This window comes from Ascaphus truei, chromosome 1, assembly GCF_040206685.1.
Source record: "Ascaphus truei isolate aAscTru1 chromosome 1, aAscTru1.hap1, whole genome shotgun sequence".
NCBI lineage: Eukaryota > Metazoa > Chordata > Amphibia > Anura > Ascaphidae > Ascaphus > Ascaphus truei.
Window position 1 is genome coordinate 318,336,774 of NC_134483.1, and position 20,890 is coordinate 318,357,663.

Here is a 20,890-nt window from a genome sequence, read left to right on the forward strand (position 1 = left end):
TTACAATACACTCACATGATATAGGATGTTATTAGGCATTTAGATACACAATCGATCTCGCCTCCGGTTTATTTCAGCTTTCTGCTTCCCCTCTACTCAATGGATAGCTTAGGGTATATAACCACTAAGAATAATGTCATCAGCACTCCTGAAAAAACCGAGAAAGGTGAAACGCGTAGAGTGAAGTTGATAGAGGATCCACAACCATTTTGCCAACCGGAACCCCCAATCTAGCTGACGTCATATCCGGATTTGCTGGAACGAAGCCGTGAGACGCACGCTGAATAGAGGGGAAGCAGAAAGCTGAAATAAACCGGAGGCGAGATCGATTGTTAGAAGCGTTAGAATGCTAGAAGCGTGCGCACAACACTAAGCTGAACGGATTCCTATGGTAAAACAAATTGTGCAGGGTATTTATTCAGGGCATAGTTATTTAAAGATACATTTAAAATAACAGAAACGTAAATTTGCATTATATTACAAACAGATAGTGATGGTGAATGTAAAATCGAGCAGTAACTTGGATCTATATCACTTTCTAGCCACTAGCAATTAGGAATTTCATTTCAGTTAAGTTATTTGACATGAGCTTCACAAATGTCAACTTTCAATGTTTTTCTGTGAACCTCACTGATTTGTAGTCAGTCTCACTGATTTTCTGTGAGCCTCACTGATTTAGCGTCAGTCTCACTGATTTTCTGTGAGCCTCACTGATTTAGAGTCAGTCTCACTGATTTTCTGTGAGCCTCACTGATTTAGAGTCAGTCTCACTGATTTTCTGTGAGCCTCACTGATTTAGAGTCAGTCTGACTGATTTTCTGTGAGCCTCACTGATTTAGAGTCAGTCTGACTGATTTTCTGTGAGCCTCACTGATTTAGAGTCAGTCTCACTGATTTTCTGTGAGCCTCACTGATTTAGAGTCAGTCTCACTGATTTTCTGTGAGCCTCACTGATTTGGAGTCAGTCTCACTGATTTTCTGTGAGCCTCACTGATTTGGAGTCAGTCTCACTGATTTTAGTACAAGCTCTTTCACAGAGCGCAATGAAGTCTCGCTGATAAAAATGAACTTTTCTGTGGAAATGCAATTTTTGGTTTCATACCCTTAAAATCTCAGTGATTTGAGGCCCTGGAGGTTGACATCTCTTAATGTATTTAACTTGTAATAAACTGATGGCGTGTCTCAGCAGTTTGGTCATATGAATAAGGGTATCTAATATCTATCTATCTTTCTATCTATCTATCTATCTATCTATCTATCTATCTATCTATCTATCTATATCCTTGCTCCAAGACAGTGGTCTGGAAACCCCAGGGTCCCATGAGACTTACAAGGGGGTCACTGAGTGTCAGGATGGGTATACACAGCCTTGAGCCCCTAGGGCAGGCGATAGGGCAGCATGACCGCCAGAACTAGGCTCCCCCTACCTTTCCCCTTCTGTGGGGCCATGTTTCTCTCCTGACCCTTCTTCCCTTACTGCGTTGGTCTGTGATGGGGGGCGGTGGGGAAGGGGTGCTGAACAGGTTATATAAATACTGTCCGGGCCCTGCCAGGATCGTTCCAACCCATCCGTCCCTTGGTTATGATGTTATGAGGTTATACTGTTATGCCGTGACACTGTTTAATGCAATCTAATTGTTGGGGGGAAAATAAGAGAAAAGAGACAGAAAAGTAAAGAGAATACTTTAATGACTGTTTATTCTTTTGAGATGGGCATTTTGAGGCTTGTTGTTGCCTTTGTCACGGCGACTGGTAGAGGGTAAGCACGCTTTAACCTTCCCAGAAAGGGCTCTATGGTTCGGGAAAGCCCTGAGGTGGCTGTGTGGGGAAAGGGCAGGGCTCATTTAAGCGTGACTTCCTGGTGCCCATTGTCACTAAACGGCTGGGCCAGTGCGGTGCCAGGCTTGGTGGGTGTTAGGAGCCTTGGTTTAAGTACCGTGGTTGAGCACTCGGGCAGAGTTACACTTATCGGGTTACGTGGTGTATTTTAATAAAAGCAGTGGCCTTTGTACCTCTATATATTTTGTTTGTGTTTATTTATTATAAGTATATAAGTATTATTATGGGATTAGGTACACTGGGGAGGGGGGGGGAGAGGGGGAGGGAGCTCCATCACAGGCTCCATCACAGGCTCCAAGTTCATGTACTCACTGTTGCATACAGAAATCAGCTAAGGGAGATGAGGGCATAGTGACAAATAGACAAAGAGGGGGGCGAAAGAGTGACAGATATATGTAATTGCAGATTTCCTGCACCATTAAACCATTCATTAGAGTCCACCATGTGGAATCCGTATTCTATTACATGGGTTTTTTTTTTGTTTTACCCAAACCTCTGCATCTTCCTTTGTTCACCAAATACGGAAGAGTCCCAAAGGCAAAATGAATAGGGTTTTTTTTTATTAGGGAGAAGGCAGTTTAACAAGACAAGGAACCACTGCTAAAACCTGTGACAATGAGAGCAACAGAGGAGTAGTCAACATTAGGTGGCAACAGAGGGCTGCCTGCTCACAGACCTAAATCCTCATTTCCTCTGTGAACTGAAAGAGGAGGAGGCGAAGGGGGAGTGAGTCAGAGGGAGAGTTAGCCTGGCAGCTTAATAGGCAGCCTGTGCGTCTCTGTTACAATGGTTACAACAAGATCCAGCCCAGCACCGAGACACACAGCAGAGGAGCAGCAGCAGAGGCACAACAAAGAAGGAGCTGTAGATGGACATGGGAAGCAGAAGGGGTTGGTTTGGGTAGAAAAGCCTTAAGATTCCCTTCCCAAGCAGACCCAGCTCTGCAGTTTGTGGTCCTGTTTCCTGGCTGATTGATGCACTGTGACTGTGGTTGTTACTTGGTGTCTCTGAGTGTGGCATGTGGTCCTGTTGTCCCCAGAAGTGAGCAGGAGACAGACCCACACCAGGTCGACCGTTCTGAAGCCCCTGGCTGCTTCTGCACAAGGAGATGTCCATGCTGCTTTCTTCCTGGATGTTTTCCCCTCTCGCTCCTGATCCTAAACCAGAAGCCTTGTAGGAAGGGGGATCATTTGACACAGTGGGTGCAATAATAATAAAAGAAACGCGTCAGACTGGACTGAATTCCCACCAAGAGGTGAGTCTTCATATTTCAACTCTGCTAATCATGACTTCATGTCTCAATGATAAATAATACAGTAGAAGTTATACACAAACTCGAGGAGTGCTGTAATTTTGGCAGAGGTCGATTAGGATTTTACTTGTACTCTGTCTACAGGAAAAATAAGCACTCAATAAACTTTCAGGATATTATTTTAAGATCCCCTGTGTTATTCATATATGTTGTAATAATATGTTCTCGTTTTATGGCTAACGCTGTGTCCTTGGTTCCTATTTCTTGTACATAATGTCCCATTTCCGTGGTAAATACTGTACTACACAGGGTTGCCTATTCATACAAGTAAGCCGTGAAGCTGACATGTGCAGCATATCTTCCATACCACTCACAAAGATTTATTTTCACCTTGCCTGTGTTTGGTGGTTTGGTGTTGATTCACTAATTCCGTGTCCGTGTATTACCTGCCCCTGTTGGCATCTCCCATTGAGGAGATCTTCATGATTTTCTCGTATTAAATAAATAATAAGATTGTTGACATCTGCAGTGGTGTTTTGTCCATCTTGGCACTGTGGGTGTTACTAAACGTGGGGTTGGGGGGTAGGAGCTCACTTGTGGTTAGGTATATCTGTAAATCCCACGCAAGTTTCTGTGGCACTGCTGTATTCTGCTTCTAGTTGGTGGGGAGGGTTTTGCAAAGCTTGAGGGGGGTCTGTAAAATGAATGGAAGAGGCTCCGATTTTCTTTGCGTGGTCCCTTCCCAAAAAGCTTGTTTTAAAGGATGAGCTGATCTAACAAAGTGTATTCACTGCAGGCCCAGTGGGAGATGACAAATTCTCTTGTTTTCCCAAGGGATTGCCTATTTCCTCTCATTTCTAATGAAGTTACCAACCCCCTGTATACAGAATTAAATTAGGAGACTGACTTATGGAAATGTGTGAAATAAACAATGGGTTTTATAGCAGGGATGTAAAATGCATGAACAAACAGAATCTCATTGTATACCATGCACTCCTTATTTCTAGATGTTTGCAAAGAAACAATGCAGGAAATAACAAACATTGCTATACCTTGCTGTATTATATGTGCTTGCAACTAATATATATATATATATATATATATATATATATATATATATATATATATATATATATATATATATATATATATATATATATAAAAAAAAAAATATACACCATCATCATCTTCAACCCTTGTTGATCCACTGCTGGATGTAAACCTCCCCAAGGGCCTTCCAATCTGTCTCTGTGTCTCTCTGTCTCTCTCTCTCCTCATAGACCACTCTTCCATGTTTTAGTTGAGTTTCTCTCTAAGACCCCTGTATGCAGTGAAACTGTCTCCCCTGTGCTAGAGAATATCTTAGAATATCTCTTTTCCAACATGAGGATATGGTTTCACAGAATATAGTATAGAGGCCTACGGCTGAGTTCAGGATGGATACTATGGCCACGAGCTTCCGTGCGCGCCTCCGCCGCGTGCGCCCTTGCAGCCCAGTGATCGATGCCTAAGGCCTCGGCCATGTTTAGCGCTTGCTTGCTGACGCGCGCTCCCGCTCAGCACTGAGCCCCTGCAGCCGCAATTAGAGCGGCTTTACTAGGGGCTCACCTGTGCTTCCGCAAGGGGAATTTAAAATTCCCCCGTTTGCCGGCGCGACAGGCCGGTCACGTGAGCGGTTCGCCCAATGAGGGCGAACCAGCTCCGTGACGTCACTGGCCCGCCCCCGGCCAGTGACGTGCCCGCCCCTGGCCCGCCCCCTGACGGCCCGCTGACAGCGCGTGCGGTAAGCAACCGCACCGCCAGGGAGAGCACCCGCTTTCCCTGCGCCTCAGCGCGCCTCAGCACGCCTGCAGGGAGCATGGCCGAGGCCTTAGGCTAAGTCCCCGCTGGCGCTGAGCACGCTCATGCTTGGAGAGCGCTTGGGTGTCCGGCTTGTACGCGCGCGCGGGGGGAGGGGGGGCATTGCGGGTGGTTCAGCGCTCGGGTAAGTATAGATTTTTTGTTTATGTAAGCGCCGATCGCGGCTGAGCGTGTGTGCGTGCGCACAAGCACCGTGCGCACCGCGTGAGCGGGGACTTACATATATCTATATATGTAAGTCTCCTCCGCAAGCGCCGCCCGCTCAGCCCGATCAGCGCTAGCGGGGACTTAGCCTTAGCTGCAGGAGTTGGGTCCCGGCTTTTGGGGGCGTGGCGAACGTGTCACGACTGCAGCCCGAAAAATCAATTTCGGCTGTGTCCGCAAAATGTAGCAGCGTCAACGCTGTACTTTGCCACCAAGGGTCATTTCTACCCTGAAAACAGATATTCTCTTTCTCAACTTCGCCCCGAACGTCGCGTAGTAACCACCCTGAACTCAGCTTAAGTCTCCGTGGAATCACGTAAACCATATCAAAAGTGAGGGGAGACCAGTATAAAAATATCTACCAAGTTGACCATTCTTATCCCTTATAATAAAGTATAGTGAAAGTCACAATATCAGAGATGTACACTCATACAGGGGGATGTGTGTTTCAGGTTCTAAAAGGGCATGTGCGTAAACCCCATCAAGGTACTTTATTGGCATATCACAGATAGCACACGAATTACTAAGTGTAATAGACGCCTCTGAGAGATATTTACCGTTTCTGTCTCTACAAGGTTACCAGGACGTTGTGTTTGCATTTACAGCACTAGGATGCTGTAACAGATTTTTACAAGTGGGATGCAATACTTCCTGTAATAACAATTAGAGAGGCAATCCCCCCCACCTCCACCTGTTTTTTTTTACGCCCCTTTTCTGTACAGGATGGGAACTGGGTGTGTCCTCCGGTGCTCAACTGCGCTATTTTCAACTCCTTGGAATGGCTGTCAAATCTCACGGTACTGCAGACCTTTAGGAATCCGCAATGGATCATCCATTGCGGCTTCTTATTGGACAGCCATTTAAATGATCTGGACAAGTCAGGAAGTAACACCAATAAAGTCACCCCAGAACTGAAAAAAGTGGGGGTGTTAATGGTGCGAGTTCTATTTTAAATGTAATTTCACACTTAGATTGAAGCTCCTTGGACCAGGGTATCCCCGTTGCCTTGTGTCATTATTTACCTGTTGCACATATCCCCATTGTTTGTAATTTATTTACCCTGTATTGTAACATTGTAAAGCGCTGCACACGTTGGTGCTATATAAGTACAGCTCAACCCCCTTATAACGCTGTGCTTGGGGTCCAAAGAATCACATCGCGCTATAAGCGGATCGCATTAGAAATAATGTATGATTGTATGCATTGTACAATAAAGTATTTAAGATACCAATAATTGTGTTGTAAAGTATTCATAAATACAAAAATTGGGAGTCACACTTGCATCGCGTTATAAGCGGATTCGTGTTGTAACGGATCGCGTTATAGCGGGGTTGAGCTGTAACATTATACATCCTCTAGATTCTAAGCTCTCACAAGCAGGAACCTCGTTTCCTCTTCGTATCTGTTTGTAGATGTTTGTCCTTATTTTTATTGAACTGTTTATGTAATTATCAAATCTTTATACCACCATATATGTTGGCGTTTTAAAAAGAAACGATAATAATACATACATACATACAACACCGCAGCACTTTGACCGTAACAGGTTTTGAATAGAGAGTTGAAATTAGTTCTCAGATGGGTGTACTTACAGATCTGGAATTATTTCTCAGATGAGTGTACTCACAGATCTGGAATTAGTTCTCAGATGGGTGTACTCACTGATCTGGAATTAGTTCTCAGATGGGTGTACTCACAGATCTAGAATTAGTTCTCAGATGGGTGTTCTCACAGATCTGGAATCAGTTTTCAAATGGGTGTACTCACAGATCTGGAATTATTTCTCAGATTAGTGTACTCACAGATCTGGAATTAGTTCTCAGATGGGTGTACTCACAGATCTGTAATTATTTCTCAGATGAGTGTACTCACAGATCTGGAATTAGTTCTCAAATGGGTGTACTCACAGATCCAGAATTAGTTCTCAAATGGGTGTACTCACAGATCTGGAATTAGTTCTCAGATGGGTGTACTCACAGATCTGGAATTATTTCTCAGATGAGTGTACTCACAGATCTGGAATTAGTTTTCAAATGGGTGTACTCACAGATCCGGAATTAGTTCTCAAATGGGTGTACTCATAGATCCGGAATTAGTTCCCAGATGGGTGTACTCACAGATCCGGAATTTGTTCTCAGATGGGTGTACTCACAGATCCGGAATTAGTTCTCAGATGGGTGTACTCACAGATCCGGAATTAGTTCTCAGATGGGTGTACTCACAGATCTTGAATTAGTTCTCAGATGGGTGTACTCAGAGATCTTGAATTAGTTCTCAGATGGGTGTACTCACAGATCTTGAATTAGTTCTCAGATGGGTGTACTCACAGATCTGGAATTCGTTTTCAAATGGGTGTACTCATAGATACGGAATTAGTTCTCAAATGGATGTACTCACAGATCTGTAATTATTTCTTAGATGGGTGTACTCACAGATCTGGAATGGGTGTATTCATAATAAGAAGGCATTTTTTTCCAGTAGGTTTTATGTTATGGAGTATTTTTTTATTTTTCCTAACATTTATATTTTGCTTTATACTTGAGACCCAATTGCTGCATCGTTAGTGTCATGTTTGTCTTAAGTTGGTTATGAGCCCTTCACTAGCCTTAAACAAAAGCAGTTTATAGTGTTTATTTTGCATTTGCTAGGCGTTTCTACAGTTATTCTTTGGATATATAAATTAGCCAAGCTTAATTTAGTTTCTTAAGCAACCATTAAAAATAGGAAAACAGGTGTTGCATGACTATGTGCTATCAGCCTATTATATTTCCAAACTATGTTGCCAATGAGAGTTGCGATATTAATTGGTGGGATGCATTTTTGTAAAAATATTAACGTTTTCATATATAGGTTAGGTCACAGGGTCCTTTTGATTGAACAGTAGCACAACTTAATCGGATTAACATTTTACAAACAGACTGGAATGCAGTGTTCCTTTGTGCTTTGGAATGTGGCAAAGAGCTGCACTTTATCTGCTAACTGATTCAGAACTGAGATTTATTAAAGGGAGATAAGAATAAGTGCAGTTCAGTGTCTTCCAAACCAAACATGCAGAATGGCAGTGAAGGGAAGCATGAGAACACTCCACACTTCTGGAACTAATCATGCAAGCACAGCTTTAGCTAGCCACTTTATGGACGTTTTGCAATGTAAAGATGAGAGTTACAGATTACAAACCGTTGTAGTTTTTCTTCTGGACATCGGACACTCTATAAACCTCTGGAGTGAAACATAAAGGTGATGTCAGTTTTTACTGCGCCATAGGGATGTGGGATAATGTCCTTAGTAAGTCTTGGGGAGAGGGCAGCACGGGAGATTCACCTTCGTCTTTAGACTTGCAAAGATGTGACCTCTGGGGAATAAAAATGATAGGGTTTCTTCATGCAATAAATCCAGCCTTGTCATTTAAGTATTGTTGCTGAACACCAATTGAGGGCTTGGAACACATTGTAATGCAGCAAAGTGTTTGCACTGTCTAAATGTGGCCTTCGAGTAGAAAGTGTCAGTCAGTACCTGGGAAATATTTGCAGGAAGTAGATGCTGTGAAGAAGAAAGATTGTCTTGTACTCTAGCTCAACTATTGCATAGATAGGGCAGCATTTCTCAATCAGAGTATTATGTCACCTAAGAGTGTCTTAGACTTAAGCTACAAGGGAAAACGTATCATGATATAAGTTTTAGCATATTTTTGGTGAATGATTTGGCATTAGACATATGGATTTATAATAACATTTAAGAAAGGTGCTTCTTCAGTATACTTCAGTTGTTGATGTAAAATGTAGTAGTAATTTTACTGTATTTTGTTCTGTTTTCTAACCTTTTGTATAGGGACTTTGGTGAACTTAAGCTGTTTGGGGTGCCTTAGCTATAAGCCCACATAAATAAGGGGTTCTTTGCAGAATAAAAAGGTTGAAAATCACTTGCATAGGAAAAGGAGACTCAGGAATCAACGAGTGGGGGACAGGTTTGGTAATCAGCATTGATTTCTACAGGCAGAGCTCCAGAATAATGTGTTGTGGTGATGAGGGATACATGAGATTTAACCAACAAGGGTGGAGTTAGGACACTTATTACAGATTTACATTTTTTTCACAAGATAATTGTATTGTTTGTTCATGTTGCAAACGTCTATATTTGTCCTTCCCATGTCTGCAATGCAGACCTCTCCCAATACTGTCTAAAATAACTTATTAAAATGAATTATCTTATTTAACCCTTGATTGCCTTGGATTGTATCAATTTTGTAACCTCAGATCAGTTTGAGACAACGATATGTATAAAAATGTCAGAGCAGAAAAAAAAGGAGTGATTAAATAATTCCTAAACTCTAGTAAGATGTCAAGGAGACAGCTTCTAATGATGCATACACAATCTAAGCTACGTCTGGAAAAATAGTCATTTGGACTATTACTGTGACAGCCACCGGGAATAATCCAGCTCATAGAAGAAAATTAATTGTGCATTCCAAGTACATTACTACAAGTTGCTGTACAGAAGTAGCAGACGTGATCTCCAACAGTATTGCTCGATCTTGCGTTACAACCAGTAGCGGAATTCCCATTAGGACTGGGCCTAGGGTGGCCAAATTTCCCTCCCCCCCCCCTATATACAGAGAATGTTTGGCCGCGTCCAAAACGCCACCGGTCTTCCGCTGCTGGAACACGTTGCCACAGGACAGCGTGCCGCTGGACAAGCCAGGTCTGCCGCCCGACTGCTCCGATAAGCCAGGTCTGATAAGTTCATGTTTAAATGTCCCGCGCGGAACATTTGCAGATGGAGCGGCAGGTCAAGGCAGTGTAGCGGTCCCGCGCGGGACATTTAAACCTGCACTATTCAGGCCTTGTGGGGTCAGGCGTGGGAGCGAACATCGCGGAGAAATGTCCCGTTGTCGTTTTGGCTGCGACCAAATGGCAGCGGGCAAACATCCTAGACCATATACAGAGGCCCCGCTCTCATCCTCACTGATTGCCGGGGGAGAGCGTGATGCCTCTGGAAAGTTCTTACATTCTCCGTGTCGCCCTCCTACAGCGTCGCGGCTGTGTCAAATGACACTGTGATGTCACATGGCGCCACGCTGTCATAGAAATGCAGCATCACGTGACATCACCACGTTATTTGATACTGCAACGCTGAAGAAGAAGGAGGGGGGCACGAAGGAGGAGGTGGCCCCAAGGTAAGTGCCTAAGGGCGGCGGGTTTTCAAATCCTCCACTGGTTACCGCTGACACAGTTTAACACCCGATTTACCGCTGCTCCTTTCAAACAAATGGCACCGCAGGTTACGACATCATGCGATTTCAGTGTTGCACATTACCGTGCGTTCACAGGAGTGCTATAGTCCGCAATACTTCTGCAGGTGAAAGCTGCTGAATTTGATTGGCACAAATCACAATGCTTGCTGTATCCTTAATAAAATAAAACGCTGTTCCACTTGCTTGTTCCATTTATGGTGATTTCTTCACGGTAATTAACAACAGGGTGTCTGTTTTCACCTCTACAGTTTCACCTCTGCTCACAATATGTGTATGTTTTATGCCTAAATAATGAATCCCATACCAAAATGAACATGGTTCCTTAGCACCTTCCACTGTGTGACATCACTGGATTTCAGAGTATTATGAGATAAGCTCAGGATAAGACAGGTTCCCTGATAGGTCTGCATGGAAAACAGCTCTGGGCTGCCTGGTGGGATGGAGGCATGGAGCAAGGGATAAATACTCCACCTCATGCTTTGGGCCTTCTTTCAAAATGAAAATAAAATACAAAATAAGGGTGGCAGCTGAAATAAAGGAATAAAGTCAAGTAGGAGAAATGTTCACAACACCATAATCAACACCAAAAAAGGCCTGCTTATATGACTTGTTGTGTGTTCACAGTCACAAGTGCTGCTGTTTATAATAAGTATCCCAAATAAATGCTCTGGCACTACAGCAGGGGAGGCCAACTCCAGTCCTCAAGTCCCACCAACAGGTCAGGCTTTAAGGATATCCTCGGTCAAAATGACTGAACCACTGATTGAACTTAAAGTGATTTGTTACCGGCGCTAACCACACCCAATCTGTGATAAAATAGTGCACAAAATTAAAATTCAAAATAAAATGTGTCAAGGTGATCACTGATCAAATTCTCAACCTTCCAGGAATGTGTACAGATTCCTTTCAATAGTAGCTTGTCCGGGATGGGAAGGGAGCGAAGATAGCAGGGATACACCATGAAAAATAAAAAATAAATGCATACAATAGTGTAATAAGTTCTTTTCAATCTGGATAAAACATGTATGTCTTGGCTCTATAGCAATGCCTACTTACAGCAGGTCAAAAGGTAAAAAGCATTGATCTACACAGCAGGTAGAAAGGTGTCAGGATCTTCAGGAACAACAGCCCAGGTTTACAGCATAAGAAATCAGCACCTCAGCTCAGACGTCAGTAGATGTGAGTGGATCAGAGACATGCAAAAGAAAGGCAGACCATAGTGTCGATCGTGCATAAAATTTATATAAACAAACAACAAATTTTAGGAATTGTACTCACATTGTGTACATAATCATAGTTCACATAAGGCTTTACTTGAGGCAAATGGAGTGCTGGTTCAGTGTGGAGCAGCTCACCGGGGATCTTCTCCTTAGACTCACAACAGACCGGGTGGGAGATGGCGTCTGACGTCACATCCGCTGTTGGGGTGACGGCATCCGGTCTTGGAGGCAAACGGTGGGGGAACTCAGCAACTCTGAAGCCTTCAGTAGAAAGAGCAGCTGCAGCAATGAAAGTGGCTCTACGCGTTTCGTCGTACTAGACAACTTCCTCAGGAGCAAACTGATTTCTTATGCTGTAAACCTGGGCTGTTGTTCCTGAAGATCCTGACACCTTTCTACCTGCTGTGTAGATCAATGCTTTTTACCTTTTGACCTGCTGTAAGTAGGCATTGCTATAGAGCCAAGACATACATGTTTTATCCAGATTGAAAAGAACTTATTACACTATTGTATGCATTTATTTTTTATTTTTCATGGTGTATCCCTGCTATCTTCGCTCCCTTCCCATCCCGGACAGTGAACCACTGATTGAGCCACTGTGTGCTGAAGCAGGGATATCCTTAAAACCTGTTGGTGGTCACTTGAGGACTGGAGTTGGCCACTCCTGCACTACAGTAACACAGAAACGTTGATGTATGATGTAGTCAATAATACATCATTCATAGATGGATGCAAGACTGGCGAAAAGTGGCACAACATTTGTTTTGAATCTGAAATAAACACCATTACAGTGAGCTCACTTTGGGAAGATTTTTGTAGTTGTTGGCAGAACCGCACTTAGACCAGGGGTTGTCCAATTCCAGTCCTCAGCGACGACCAACAGGTCAGGTTTTAAGGAGATCCCTGCTTCAGCATTGGTGGCTCAATTTGAGCCACCTGTGCTGAAGCAGGGATATCCTGAAAACCTGACCTGTTGGGAGCGTCTTGAGTGCCGGACTTAGCTACCACTGACTCAGACACTTTTTAGTAAGTGGCCGGGTAATTTGCACTTCTATTGCGCATCTGAATCACACGGTCCTAAAACACGGGTACATACAATTTTGTAAGTGAATTACGTGTGTGTAGGCTCAGTAATCACAAGCTGCAAATATTATGGTTTCCGACTGCTGTGATTCAGTGCTGCGTTAGTACTGTACTATGTAACAATACTATGTAACAATATTACACGTCAAAATAACAAAGGAAACGCAAGCCAGTAAATATTTAGGACTTATTTATTTCCCATGTTTCAAATTGTACAACAATTACTTTTCAGCTCAAGAAAGCAGTTGTTAAATGCCCAATGTTACGTAGCAGGCAAAAAATATAATCGAAACGTTGACACTGTTTATTAAGATTTTTAAGGTTTTACAGAAATGGGGATAAATATATATATATATATATATATATATATATATATATATAAACAGACATTAAAAAAAATTATCCACTCTTAAACTGTTAACTATATTACAAATAAAATAAAAACAACGTGCTTAAAACAATACAATGAAAAAGTGAAAACAAATAAAAAGGTGTACAAAACAAGATGAACAATTATCTATTGAATGGCCTCCTTAGCAAAAATGTAATTACCCTAAAAAGTTAAACTTGAACATATTTGTCAAATACTGTACCTTTTCTTCTTCAGAGTTATCTAACCTGAAACAGGGGAGCCCCCAGAGCTCATCTGTAATTTACTGACATCTGGGGGCCCCCTGGTTTCTGTCCGGCTGTCCACCGGGCAAACTATGGAAACATTATGGCTGCTGGGTCAGAGCTCGTTCCAGCGGCCAAAGGAAACATATAACAGGCTTTCTGTCTGTGATCTTGGCGCCCTTTTTGGTCCATCACCATATTTGTCATGTTTTTGTGTAAAAACCAACACACAAAAAATGACAAATCTTTTTCACGGGCACTGGGGGAGCACAGATGAGGTATCACATTTTTCAGGTAAGATTCAAAATACTGTAATAATAATTAGCAGCTGGGATTGTTGCTTTAACTGTTTTGGAAATGATGGCTTCACAATTACTTTGCAACTAAATAACATGTAATTGAGAATGAAGGCATACATCATATTGTCACGAAAGAGATGAGGTAAAGATTGTAAAGCCTCTTCACTTGTCTGATTTTTATTTAGTTATCATTATTTCTAAAAATGCTCTAATCGGCTACTTTGAACCTATTACACATACCAGTGACATTAGTTCGCTCTGGTGCTATGAGCGACGACTGCACCTTTTAATAGTGTGTGTCACAACTAGTTACAATGATACACATGTATTGCAGCTCTTCCTTAGGGATGGGCAAACTACTCATACCAGAGGAAGGCCTTCTGAAATATAATTTCTTATTGGGCCTGAAAGGCTGCATCTGCAAACATTTCACAGAAAAAAAACTAAATCAACACATTTCTCCCAGCAGATTTATTACCTAAAAGTTGTGGGGTTTTTTTTTAAGACAGGTGAGATATATATTTTTATTATCTGAGTCGTATAGCCATAAACTGTACAATACAACACTTTTGTGATCTGTCTCAGGATGAGTCAGTCGTTGAACCTGCTCCTGGGTGTAGGTGTCGTGAAATAACCAGCAGCATATCTAAACTTGCCCAGGATGATGTTAAAACTCCTTTTTGCATTTTCAAAAGTTGCTGGGTTGCTTTGAAAGACGTGTACAATTAATACTGACTTGTGCAGGGAACTTGACTTCATGCTACAAACTGGCTGTTGCCTGTTCTTGTTTCTGGTGTTCTTTCATTTTAATAAAACCACAAATCATAATCATAAATGATTGAGTTCTTGGACTTTACTTATTAACGGGGGGGGGGGGGGGGGTAATTCTGCTGCGGTATATATTCTTTCCTGCTGTCTTTATAAGTATCCCAGTGTGATTAACATAAACACCCCCCCCCCTACAACCCCCCCCTGCTGCTCAATAACTTTTAGGGCCCTTTTACCCTCTTCCACTCAACAACTTGTTGGGTGACCTTCCCCGACCTTTACAACAACTTGTAGCTCTCTTCCACCCAGCCCAGGTCAAGTCTGGATTCTTGGACCCCAGGAGAGTTGTCGGACCCTGTGCATGCTAATTCTGAAATGCAATGCTACATGCTGGACGCTAAATAAAGTCCATAGATAATAATATATACACGTTCTGCTTTGCAGCATCCTCTGTTGATTGCATGTCCGCTTGGTAGGCTGTATGACTGTTCCTTTTTTAGTCTGTTAATGTAACAGTGTGAAGATTTCCCCCCAGCACTTTGGAATGAAAGTGAATGTTCATATAATACCTATCTAGCACTTGCCTTTAAAAGGCGGGGGCTGGTGGAAAATGGTAAATCTTTGCCTAGATCTCTGAAATGTGTTTGTCAGTTGCTGACAACAGTGTAGAAATGTTTTGTGATTATGTTTTAACTACCTTTCTCGAAATACTTACTTGACACTGGTTTGTGCCACAGCCCTTTCATCACAATTAGTCATCAGAGTATTTAATATGCAGAATAAGGAAGAGATGCCGAGTTTAGTTTTAGTCGTACTGATCCTACCTACCGCATGCGATATCTGCTGCTATTCACATCGATCTTCTAATACCTTTCTCTATTACTGGTTATCTCATTCTAAATTCTACCTTGTAAGAAAGTGCAGCAAGTAATCTGATTAGTACAATGGGTAGCTGGGTATATGTATGTTTGCTTTCATTTAACAAGTTGCCATGTTTTCAGCTACATGGTATTGTGACATGAATGGGCTATGTAAATACATGGCCATTTTATTATTATTAGGGGAACAGGGATTTTGAAGCCAATTTGTACGTTCACTTTCACGTTCCTATGACTTGTGTAGATCAGTATTGGATCTCTAACGGCAGGTAAAATGAGGCAGAATTCTCCCTTTTAGAACAGAATTGTGGGACCCTAGAGCAGTGGTTTACGACCTTTTTTTTAGTTAAGGAACCCTATAATTATATTGCAAAATTCTTTAGAACCCCAACCCGCTAATACCGCGTCAGAGATAAAATGCATTATAAGGAACCCCAACCCTCTCTAATAGCGTGTCGGAAATCAGATGCATTGTAAATTCTTCTGTATTTGGTATAATTTTCAAATGACCTGAAAATTGCAGGCAGCCCTTTAGGGACGCGCGGGGGAACCCTGTTTGAAAAACACTTGCCTAGAGAGAAGAGGTTAATGAAACACTTCTGCATCAATGCATTGATAGAGGCACAATGTAAAAAGCATTTATTGCTATCACTGCATGCTATAACTTTTGTGCTAGAAGCAGGACATCTTCGGTTATTATTTTTAACCTGAGTGGGAAAATTGTGAGGAAGTCCAAGGCTAAGCAACACCACTGACACTGCAGTGTACTAGTTGAATAGTTGGCCTTTGGCAGTGGCAGGGGCGTAGCTATAGCCCGCACACTTGGGGGGCCCGCTCTCCCCCCCTCTCCAGTAGAGACAGGCGGGGGAGATGGTATGCGGCGGGCGCCACCAGGAAGCGGCAGTAGAAGCAGAGGAGCAGCACAGGCCAGCCTCCCATCCTCCCGATTCGCGCGACAGCCCCGGGTTCCGAGTGTGGCCTAAACCGCCAGCCGCCGCTCAGCCAATCAGAAGCCGTTGCACCACCTGGACCAATCACAGCGGTCGCCACCCAGCCAATCAAACATGGTAGAGAAGGATTCTGGCTGCAGAGCACAAAAGGTTCAGTTGTCAAAGCGCTGAACTTCACATGGACTGAATACAAACGCTGAGCTGGGAAGCGCCGGTCGGAGCTGGAAGAGAGCTCTGCGTGATTTGCTAGATGTGTTTCTCTTAAATGAATGTCCTGGCAGCAGAGATGCGCTGGCTGTGCCCCCATCAGTATAATGTGAAGGGAAAGCAGACTGTATGCATTGTAAATAGTGAGATATGAATAGCAAGCCTCTCGGCAGTGAAAAGACAGGATAGAAATCATTGCCTTGTGGGAGTCATTAGGTTATGAAGTGACAGTGCAGCTTGATAAACATATTGTTTTGTAAGAGGAATCTGTCACATCACTGTTACAGTTTCTGGATCTGGAATCTCTCATTGTAGTGACATACAGTAGTTTTGGGCCTCGAGATTTCAAGTTAAACCTGACCATGCTTCAAGTAGTTAGAAGGTGAAGCTTAAACTGACATGGGGTGGTGTGACATTGTTTGTGCTTTGCTAAATTCAGTAACCTATGTAAGCATTGAAAAAACATAAGATGAGGGGGTGAGATGAGGAGGGATGATGAGAGAGGATCAGGGAGAAAAAAATTGCAGTCGGTATCATCTTATATTACTATGCTGATTTATTTAATGTGTATGGTGAATTTTACACAACATTGCAAAAGATAGCCTAATAGTAGCTGAGAAAAAAAAAGCTATTGAATCTCATTGTGGATGGGTGCAGAGAGGTTCCCACCGTCTATTTTACGGTAAAGTAGGGGGTGGGAACCCCTCTACACCCATCCACAATGAGATTCAAAAGCTTTTCCAGTGGCGGATTTGCCATTAGGCCCGGGGCGCCAAAAATGTCCACCCCATATAGATAAGTAATCTATATTTTATATGTAATCTATATTTATATGTGTGCAATATATTTAATTTTGAATCTACAGAATACGTTGATTTTTAATGGGGCCCTGAAAAAATGTTTGCCAGGGGGCCCAGTCATTTCTAGCTACGCCACTGGGCAGAGGTGAATAGCTGGATTGACCAGTGATTAGCAAATGCATTATTTGTATGTAGAAAGGGATTGCGATAAAAGGAACAAAGTCTCCAGGCTCTTATTTCTTCTTTTCATATCTTGAGGGCTGTTTGTTTTGCACGTTTGGAATGAGGTAGAAAGGCCAGTGGTGGTAAAAAGTTATAATGTCAGACCTCCAAGTCACGCTAGAGCAGAGTCTGATTGCAGTTACCATATTTCCTGACGTTAGCTTTGAATAGCATATTTTAATATCTGTGGGATTAAGCATTACAGACAATGTTTGTATTGTTCAGTGAAGTGAGCCAAAAAAAAAGATTAGGGGGTCAAATTATGCCTGTATTTCCCAAGAGCAGAAATACAATGATACTACAGAAAAGGCTGAAATAATAGAAAACAATTACCTTTGTCATTAAGTGGTGTGCATTTAAAGGCCAATGCTACTCTTAGAAGGAAAAAAGAAATAGATAAATATGTATTGTAAAGATGCTAACATTTTGCACTGCTTGAGAGGTGGCTTAAAACCTGCGATATAGAAATCAAATGATGCTTGAAAACTCATTAAAAATTGCATTAAGGAATAATAAAATAAAAAAAAACAGTCACTATTATCTAATACTACAAAACTGATTTATTACAAAAAAACATAAGATTTCACATGTTTTGCTGCTTTAACATGTATATAATTGTAATCCTCCGCCAATCTTTTAGGTTCTGTACAATATATATGGATATTATGGAACCTGTTTCTTCTTGTCTTGTAAGATACTTTCTTTCTCTTACATACTTAAAGCTGCAGTTCAGTTTTTTTTTTTTTTTTTTACATTTATTTTTTTACTTCAATAGATTTATGTGTGCAATCTCTAATTACCTAAAGAACAGTATAGCTGCAGCTCAATTCGTTTTCCATGTATTGATAGGTCGAAATTTGGTGACATATTAAAAGCTGGCATTTGTTTATAATCTGCTTGACTGGCAGTGGAAGCTCATGAATATTCATGAGCACTCCTGCACTGACAAGTGCTAGAGGGAGGGCAGTGCTGACAAAGGGGTGTGCCAGGGCTTGTGACAGGACATGAAGGGGCAGTGCCTTAGCAAATGGCTGTTAAAATAGAATACAAGAAAATTGGTCTTTCAAAGTTGTTTTTTTAAAAACAGAAAATGCTAAAAGTATTTTTTCTTACTACAGAACTGATTTATTAAAAAAAACACACATGCAGGATATTGACTGAACTGCAGCTTTAAGGGATGGGAAGAAAATGATGTTACAGGGCACAATTGTTGTTGACTATTTACAGATGCCACATCTGTTCTGTATGTGGACTTCAAGCAAAGGGTTTGATCTTTTTAGTGTCCTCATTAGGCAAATTATTTTGTGTATAGGCATCTAATTAACAGCTGTGGGTGTCCCGCTGTGGGATTAACTCTCTCAGTGCTGGATGTGCCTGAACAATGCCCTGCATGGGACTTTTTCATTTTGAAAGTGTTGAACTCTACTGTACATTGGGAGAATGAACTGTGAAAGAACAGATAATTATACCTTCAGGCAAAACCACTGAATGCATATGTCAGCTCCAATCTGGTGAGAATCTGAGTTGGCACATAACTGCCTATTTAAAACAGTTTTGTCTATATCGTTTCAGTGACAATGTAAACTACTCGAGTTCCTTTTTATTTGCCTGCTGTCATCATTTTCTTATAATAAATTGCACTTAGAATATTGAACAGATTTCCAAACAGGCCTAATTTAACATTTGTAGACCCAATTCCAATTGAACAACTCCCCTAGTCTGCATGTGTGCAATAGCTTAACTAGAATATATATATATATACAGGCATACCCCGCTTTAAGTACACTCACTTTAAGTACACTCGCGAGTAAGTACATATCGCCCAATAGGCAAACGGCAGCTCACGCATGCGCCTGTCATCACGTGCTGAACAGCAATACCGGCTCCCTACCTGCACCGAAACTGTGTGCAAGCAGGGAGACTATAGAGCTTGTTACACATGTGTTACTGTATTTACATCAGTTATGCGCGTATATAACGATTGCAGTACAGTACATGCATCGATAAGTGGGAAAAGGTAGTGCTTCACTTTAAGTACATTTTCGCTTTACAGTACATACATGCTCCGGTCCCATTGCGTACGTTAATGTGGGGTATGCCTGTATATATATATATATATATATATATATATATATATATATATATAATTGTTTGCAAGCCATTTGAGGTGTGGTTTTGATATTGTTGTGTGTGTATATATATATATAGTATATCAGGGTATGCCATTTCAACTCCAGATGTTCTCCCGCACCCCAAAAAAGATAATAAATAAGTCCCTTTTTACCATAAATAACCCAACCAATTTAAAGAAAATAGTAAAATTGGAACGTAAAAAATGATTACGATAGCCTGTATAATGCAACGTGTTGCATCAGTTGCTGCAACTTCTTTAACCAAAGGAGCTAAATAAAATTTGAATAAAAGTGTTTTTCCCCATGCTCCTATGTTCATTTCCCCTGTTTTTACTCTTCATTTGCTTTTAATTATCTCTCTCTCTCTCTCTCTGCCCAGTAAATAAATATCCCTTGTGAGCATATTCACATGTCTCAGACAGGTCTGCAACCCTGCTTTTCAGCATTATCTCTTAGCATACAGTGCTACCACTGCAGCCAGGGATTCTGGGAAATAACATGCAAATGAGTACACGGTGTCACTTTTTGCTTCTTATCCATTTTAACATGGGACCCCTATAAGCTTATTCCTGCCGTATTACACAGCTTTTCAGTACAACCTGGGTTAAAGAAGTGTCCTTACTTCTGCTTTCTTTCTCCAACGCTTTCATTATTTCTCTTTACCCGTGCTAAACCTTTTATTTTTTATTTTTTTCCCCCATGTATTTTTTTTATTGAGGTAAGTTTCATGTGTGATACAGAAAGGAAAGTGAATCAAATTACAGAGTTTGTTACATCCAGCTTCACAACAGCAGGTAAATACATCATCGTTTCATTGGTGTGCGTCTCCCCAATGTTCCCCATTCTTCTTTTACTTCTCCCTCCTCTGCATTACACTCCTGCTGTCTGCCTGTTGCAGCTGTAATGCTGGGTGATGTGGAACGCAGCGCATTATGGGGCACAACTTTGACTTGCTTAATATGGGGCATATTGCCGCACAGTGCATGAGACATGAACAAGTGTGGTGTGTTAGGGACACGGAACAAAACTACAAACCGCAATCCTCAAGTAGACAAAATAAACATAAAAAAGCTAATGGGGTAAAAGTGGCTAAAAAAAACTGGAACTGTTGCAACATTGGTTTGTGTATTTTGGAAGGAAGTCTTGCAGATTGTGACAGACCAATATGATACTTTTCAAAATAGAGGAACACAGCAGAACATATCAGGCTCCCTTCGGGTAGCGCTGGCTGTGCGTGAACAATGCAGTGCTCAAGTATGACAAACCTCTTAAAAAAAGATTGTAGACCAGCCCTATTCTTCAGACACCAT

At 41.8% G+C, this 20,890-nt stretch overlaps 1 protein-coding gene across 2 annotated transcripts in view; it reads left to right on the forward strand.

Moving 5' to 3' along the window:
- Positions 1–2,569: 2,569 nt before the first annotated feature.
- PTPN13 (protein tyrosine phosphatase non-receptor type 13) overlaps positions 2,570–20,890 on the forward strand; it is a 285,427-nt gene continuing 267,106 nt past the window's right edge. For both annotated transcript variants that reach the window (XM_075605884.1, XM_075605865.1), the window contains exon 1: positions 2,570–3,094. The gene's annotated coding sequence lies outside the window, so the exon portion shown is untranslated. The remainder of the gene's footprint in view (positions 3,095–20,890) is intronic.